This window comes from Galeopterus variegatus, unplaced genomic scaffold (genome assembly GCF_000696425.1).
Source record: "Galeopterus variegatus unplaced genomic scaffold, G_variegatus-3.0.2 Scaffold1375, whole genome shotgun sequence".
In the NCBI taxonomy this organism is placed as follows: Eukaryota; Metazoa; Chordata; class Mammalia; order Dermoptera; family Cynocephalidae; genus Galeopterus; species Galeopterus variegatus.
In genome coordinates, this window is record NW_007727486.1 from 259,557 (window position 1) to 267,612 (window position 8,056).

Below are 8,056 nucleotides of genomic sequence, written 5' to 3' on the forward strand. Positions count from 1 at the left end.
AAAAAAAAATGCAAACTCCATAAGTTTGCCTGTAAGCTCCCACATGATCTATCATCTCTTTCCAAATTCAGTCCATGGCAATTCCCCCTCACTGACTTCACCATCGCCATGCTGATCTGTGAGTCTGCTAATGTTCCAAGCTCTTTCCCACCTCAGAGTCTTTGCAAGGAAATGTCAGAACCCAATTAGCCCCAAGCTAATGACAATAATGCAAGTATTAATGAAAGACAGGTGAGAGGTACTAATTCTACATTTATGCATTCAAAACCATCTCCCTATTACTTCTGACTAGTTTGATAATGATGATGTCTCATCCAAAACCCACACCCTTTCCCATGCATTTATTCAACAAATACTTACTAAATTTCTGTTTAAGTTACTTTCCTTGTCATCTTAGGATATAAAAAAATATATATATATAAGCCTTGTCTTCAAGTTTATAGTCTATCATACAACATAAGATTTGTTCACGTGTAACACATGTAATGATATAAGCCAGTATGAATTAATTAAATAGGAAAGGTATAAAATATACTATGAAATTTAAGAAAAATAAGCAATCACTTTGGCTGGTGTGGTGGATGAGGGTTCATGGAAAAAGACTATTTGAGGTTGATTTGAAGAATGGGTAGAAGTTGGAAAGATGCAGTAGTGACAGAGAGTAGGGAAGGTATTACAGGCAGAGGAAGCAGAGTCAAGGCATAGAAATTGGAAAATGTACAGTGTGTTTAGAAATGGCAAGTAGTATGGGCTGGCTGGCTAACTCAGTTGGTAAGAGCGTGGTACTGATAATACCTAGGTCAAGGGTTTGGACCCCTGCACTGGCCAGCCACCAAAAAAAAAAGAAAGAAAGAAAGAAAAAAATGAAATGGCAAGTAATGGGAAAGTTGGATTAGAGACAAAATATGAAAGCCACAGTAGCAGACTAGTAATAATAGAAAGTATTTATTGAATGTTTACTATTCACTTTTTACCACCAAGGTAGTCATTTAATTATCATGACAGCTCTATGAGGTGGGCACTATGGTTACCCCATTTTTCACTAGGGAAACTGAAGCACAGGGAGGTTGAACAATTTTCCCAAGGTCACAAAACTAGGAAATGGTGGGGCCAGGTTCCAAATCTCAGCATTCTAGTTTTAGGTGCATATTAACCATGGAGGAAATTAACCTTAATTACCTAGATGTCAGGATTATTGAAGAGCTTTGAGCAAGAATGTGGCATAATTGGGCCTTTGATGATTTATTCTGGTTGCAATGTAAAGAATATCCCCAAGAAGAAACAACTAAAACTAGGAAAGCACCTTCGAAAGCCAATACAATATTAAAGGTCAAAGGTATAGGGTTTAAAAGAGCACCATAGCAGTGGGAATGTAAATGAGTAAAGGAAAGTCTGGGTAGCAAAGACAAAGAAAAGGTGAAATCAAACAATATTGAAACTGAAAGGATATTAGAAAAGAATCAGCAACGACAGGACAGCTCGTTCTAAAATTTCAAGTCTGGGTGACTAGAAAAATGATTGTGCTATTAATGTAAATTTTTTTTAAGTAAAAACAAAAAATTGGCTTGAGAGAAAATAAGTGGAATTTTGTTTTAAATGATATGGAATTTCTATTGATGTTGAGGCTCTTGTAAGACATTCAGGTAGAGCTTTCCAGAAAACAGTAGATCGGAAACTAGGAGAGAGGCCTGAGTCGCAGGAGTGGGTTGGGAACTCATCCCTTAGACATGGTATAGATTGACGTGGTGCTTCTGGACATGCTTTCCACTTTCAGGGAATCAGAAAGAGGAGCCATGAAGAAACAGAAAACTAAGCAGAAAGAGAAGAGCAAATGGAGAGTTGAGTGTGACAGACATCAAGAAAGAGTCATTTCAAAATGAAGGAAAGATTTAATGGTTTCGAATGTTATCAAGAGGTGAAGGAAAATGAAGACTGAGAAACAGGCTTTTCAATAATTTGATGACTGAGAAAAAAAAAAAAAAACAGGTAATAAAGGGTTCCAGACTTCAGTGCACAAAGAAACAGCGGGTATAGAAAGATCGCTCAAGAGGTTGGAGGTAAATAAAACAAAAAAGTGAACTTTAAGGTAGTCAATTAGAAAATCCAAGAAAAGTGTTTGTTTTGGGGGTTGTTTGCAGGATGCATGTTTGCAAAAAAAGAAAGGTAAATGGACACAGAGAGATTAAGGTAAAAAGTTGCTTAAGCAATGTTCCAAAAGAAGTGGAAGCACATTTAAATGCGAAGGATTTTTTATGTGGAGCAGAGGAAAGAGTGGTAATGCAGAAGACTCTGTGGAGTGAGGTTGAGGGGCTTAAGTCAGATGAACTTGACATTCTCAAAAAAAATGAGGACCGTGGCCAGGGGTGAGATGGTGATGACACTGAAGGCAGAGAGACAGAGAACCTAAGAAACAAGAAATAAGTAAACAAAGCAAGCAAGAAATGAACCAGCTAAAATTAGGTTAGCACGAGTAAGGGGATCCAATTAAAACAGTGATGTTACCTTCTCCAGCAAAATTAGCCGTGCCACCTCAACAAAGTTGAGATCACACCCCCTGATACACACTCACTCATTAATTTATTCACCAAATATTTATTCAACATCCAATAGGCACCAGTCACTGGGTGTGAGGTGCCAGAATCATGAAAACGGTGGCCACACATCGACTTAGATGTTATTGGTCCAAAACACAGCACATCCTTCAAATGAGCAAAGCAGACCCACCTCACCTGCCCACTCACCCAAATGAAAGCCATTGTTTCATTACTTCTGATTACCAATAACTCTTGCTGATCAACTTATGATACAGCATGTATACCAAACCAGTAACTCAGGAAATAGGTCTCTGTGTTACAAATACCCTAGGAAATTTTGAAAAGTATCTGGTGCAAAGCTTTTTGGTTTATGGATCCTCAAACCTTCAAATATGGTTTCTTAATATATCGTGATTTTTCCAAGTTGACATAAGGCTTCACTCATTCTGTCCTCATTCCTGCGAAACTAAGAGCCAGTCCCTTCAGCTTTCACAACATACTGTTCTTCTTCTGCGGTGTCACTTCCAACAAGCCCCTGCCAGGGATTTCACCAGGGCTATGTCCTCCCATCCATTCATTCACTTTTTACCTCCGTGCATCTGTTCCTCAAGCATTCACTGAGTGCCTATGATGTGCCAGGCTTTGAGCACAAGTACAAGTTGTACAAGCTGTACAAGTTGGTACAAGTAGAGGAAGAAGAGCACGAGGGTAATAGTATAATAGAGACTAAGTACAGTGGTTAAAAATAAAGAAGAGGGAGATCACCTCTGCCTAAGGGGATCAGTCAAGGTTTCACAGAGGAGGAGGCTCTTTGTTGCTTGAAGGACAAGGAGCAATTTTCCAGATGGGTGAGGTGTGTGGGGGGAAAGCACTTTGACAGAAAAAATAGCACGTACAAAGGCACTGAGGCATGACTCAGCAGACTGTTTAGAAAACTGCAAGCAGCTCCAGATGGCAGGGAGCAGGAAGGGATGTGGGAGTGTGGTAAGGGAGGGGGTGGACAGGTAAGCAAAGGCCACCTTCCCAGCCATTCTAAGGAATCTGACTTCTGGGAGCCCAGGAATTATTAATGCTTTGGAGCCATGGCTCTTTCAAAATCTATGAAACTAGGAATCCTCACCTCAGGGAAAAAAAAAAGAAAAGAAAAGAAAAGAAAAAAACTCACTAAAATAGTGTGTACAGTGTCCTCACTTTTAAGTCCAGAAACTGCCTGGACCTCAGATTTGAAGTCCTGCCATTGGCAAAAGGCCCATTTTTAGTTTTAAAAATAGCTGGAAGTATATACAACAAGCAGGGGAGCAATATGACCCAATTCGTGTTTTAGAACCCTTGGCCAACTCTGTTGTGAATGGATTAGAAGTAAGCGAGACCAATAAATAACAGAATGAGCCATTAAAACACCATGACAAACATCTGGTCAGTTGATGACAGAAACTGCCAAGAAATTTCTGAAAAAGATAACAGCGATTCAAGCTGTCAAACATTTTAATGCATTATAACAGTTAAAACAACACAATGCTGACCAAATAAAAAAGGAGAGAAATCGATGAAAAGGGGAGAAAATCTAGTATAGAATTTTGTGTTATGTTTTTTCAAGATAAAACTTGAAAGGATAAGGATAGATCATTTAGCAAATTATTGTCAGTATAAGTGGAAAACCATCTGGAAAAAAACATAAAGTTAAATTCTTGCACTCCTATACCCAAAATAAATTCCAGATGAATTAAGATTTAAATCTAAAATTAACAAACAAAAAAAGTACTGGAAGAAAATGTAGGAAAAGCCTGTGTAATCTTGGGATGGTGAAATTTTTCTAAACTAACACCAAAAGCAGAAACTAAAAGGAAACTGTAAAAGACTCAATTACTGCCAGGGGCTGGAGGAAGGGAAAATGGGGAGTTGCTATTCAGCAGGTATAAAGTTCCAATTATGCAAAATGATCAAGTCCTAAAGACATGCTGTGCAACACTGTGTCCATAGTTAACAATACTGTAATATAGACTGACAAGTTTGTTAAAAGGATAGATCTCATATTAAATGTTCTTACTATAATTCTAAAAAAAGACAACCACATGCACAAAAACTTCTCATGTAAAAATATCCCAAAGAAGAAAAGTCAAAAGGTGGCTGGGAAACTGGGGAAAATATGTACATTACAGACAACTCATAAACAAATGGATTATCATCTGTACTATATCTAAAATTTTCAATAAAATTAATTAGAAAATAAGCATCCCAAAAGAAAAATAAGCAAGGAACATTAGCAGGCAATTTGCAAAGGAAAAAAAAATATCCAACGTCACTAGTAATTCAAGAAATGCAAATAAAACCACAGTGAGATACCATAAATCCTGTATCAGATTGGCAAAGTTTTTTAAAAACAATACAACTTAAGATATGGGAAAATATGCTTTCTCATGCACCACTGGTAAAAGAATAAATTGAAGGGAAAAAGAAACAGAGCAATTTGACAAAAATAATCAAAGCTTTATAAATAAGTATACTTTTTAACCTACAAGCTCTCTTCTGGAAGTATATCCTAAGGAAAAATCCTGATTTAGCTACCAGGAGATACACAACAATTTTTATAGTAGAAAGAATTTTAAATTTGATTGGATAAATGAATGCTATCTAACCATAAAAAATACAACTATAAAAAATTATATTATATTAATTATAATTATAGAAGAATATTTAAAGGCATGGATAGATGTTCACACTAGTTTGTTAAATGGGAACAAAATCAGGCTATAAAATCATATTATATACTAGCACGAAACAACCCCACTAGCACCCCAGGCTGCTTCACCTAGACAGGAGAATATAGGTTAAGTGAGATATTAATCTGAAGAACAATTCAGTTGCACTGATAAAACAAATAATAGTTGACATCATTAGTCGTACTGGTAGTCATAGTAGAAATCACAATAGAAAAAAGACTATACTAAGCAAGCAGCAGCCTGACTCACAGTAATGTGTTAATAACAGAATTGAGATGTAGATCCAGGTTTCTGTAACCCGTTCAGCGGTCTGATGTAACACCTCTGGTGCAGGGACCTTGGTATGTCTCCTCATACTGGTCTCTTCAACCTAATCCTGCCACCTCCCCTTGCCAAGCTGTGGCCCAGAAATCAGAGGGGAGAGCACAGGGAAACTAATACAACACACAGTTAGACCTGGAAATGATGAAAAGACAGAAAAAGAGGCTTGGGGCTGCGGCTGCACTCCCCTGGTGTCACTTAGTACAGGACCACTTGGACACTATTCGGTGGGCCTCCAGCTCTCTAATGCCTTAGAGTCCCAGTTTGTATGGAGCAAAGTGGCAAGTTCTAGTTCATTCCCAATGTAATGTTTTCATTTCAAAAGGCCCACATGAGGCCTCTGAAAATCATATACATCAACATCTCAGTAAACCTATATTTTATTTTGAGACATGTCAGTATGGAGGTCACAACCTGTGCTATTTAAGCATAATTTGCAATGGAAAAAGCATGTTTCTATTTAGTTCACATTTGCAGGCATATCTTTGTGATTGCTAATTCTTTTGCTTCTGATTTTCTCTCTTCAAAACTGCAGACGTGAGTTTCATCAGAAGACTTACTCTGTACCAAAAGCAATTGAATACAAAGTGGAAAAAAGGAATAGCTTTTGAAACAGAGAAGGAAAGAAAGAAAGAAAACAAACACCCACACAAGTGAGTGTGTGTTTAACAAGGGAAGTTATTTCAAAGGTCACAGATTGGCAGAGAAAATATGCTATTTACCAATGGTGGGGAAGGAAAAATTTCAAAGACACATAAAACTCACTCTAAATATTTGCTACTCTCTTTTATTTAAGATGAGTNAAAACTGCAGACGTGAGTTTCATCAGAAGACTTACTCTGTACCAAAAGCAATTGAATACAAGGTGGAAAAAAAGGAATAGCTTTTGAAACAGAGAAGGAAAGAAAGAAAGAAAACAAACACCCACACAAATGAGTGTATGTTTAACAAGGGAAGTTATTTCAAAGGTCACAGATTGGCAGAGAAAATATGCTATTTACCAATGGTGGGGAAGGAAAAATTTCAAAGACACATAAAACTCACTCTAAATATTTGCTACTCTCTTTTATTTAAGATGAGTGCACATTACCAGGGGTGAGCTGAACACACACCAAGGACTTAACAAGGACACAAAGCTACAGGGTCCAGGTCCCTCAATCAGCAGCAAGAAGTTGCTCTCAAGAGCATCTAATTGGCTTCAGCAGAATTACTGTTACTACCCTGGGAGGGTAACCACAGAGGATATTTTACTATCCACAGTTCTTTGGGGATTTTTTTTTTTTTTAATTTACTTTATAGTATATTCTAGCTCAATTATTTTGTTTGGTTTTTAACCAATATTTTACTTATTATCATTTGCTTGTGATCTCACTCATAAAACTTGTTTGAATCTATTTTGTTGACATTTACAGTTGTTCCAAATAGTAGAAAATAAGGAATGATATTTTGTTAAGAAAAAATGCAATTTTTAGGTAATTCTGAAAGTTTGTATTGATGAAAAGGCATCCTCCCCATAAAGTAAATTATATTTGACTTTTCCTTTATATTTGGAAATTTAGAGAATGATTATTTAAAAGCAGAATCATCTATTTACCAGAATAACTCAGACCAAAACTCTTGTGTTATAAGACCTGACAGTATTTCTTGGAACAGAATGTTATTGGTTCATAAATTTAAGGCAGGCACACAGACGCCTGCCACACACATATCATAAAACATTTGGCTACAGAAAAAAGCTTCAGTCATATTTTGACCATAAACACTACTTGATAATCACACCAGTGGGAGGTTAGGCTGTGGGGGGTGGGGGGGTCTATTTCTCACACATTCAGGCAGACAAAGACGTCCACTTCCAGTCCAAAAATGCTCATTTGATTTCCCCCACACTCCATCAACAAACTCAAGCTTCACTCCTAAAATTCCTTTTCTGACTTACCTTGAACACAAAAATCTGGAACAGGAGAATTGCTTCAGAGGAGCCAGCATCAGAATGTGGCCAAGGGAAACAAAATATCAGTTCTTACCAACAAGACAAATCTCTGACATTTGATAGCAGGAAAACAGGGGCACTGACATCCCATCTAATCCCAGTGCTTTGCTAGCAGATATTTTAATGAAAACAATTCAAGCTCCTGACGCAACAGAAGGTAGCCTTTGCACAGTGTTTAGTTTCTAGGGCCTCCAAAGGGTATCTGATATTTATTTACGATCCAAATATATTAAGTCTGAAATGGAAAAGCTTCTAGAATTTTCAAAGAGACTACATAAAACTGCCTGAATTGTTATTAGCAAACAAGTTAGCAGAAAACATTTTCGAGTCCCACTTAGGTTTTCTCAGTTATCGTTCATTCTCTCCCTCTCCCTTACCCCCACACACTGAATCATGAAAACCTGTTTTAAAATCTTTTGATATAGAAACTATTAATCTGATTGTTAAAAATATCCCTGGCACCCATTTTTAAAGATCACATGGAAAAATCC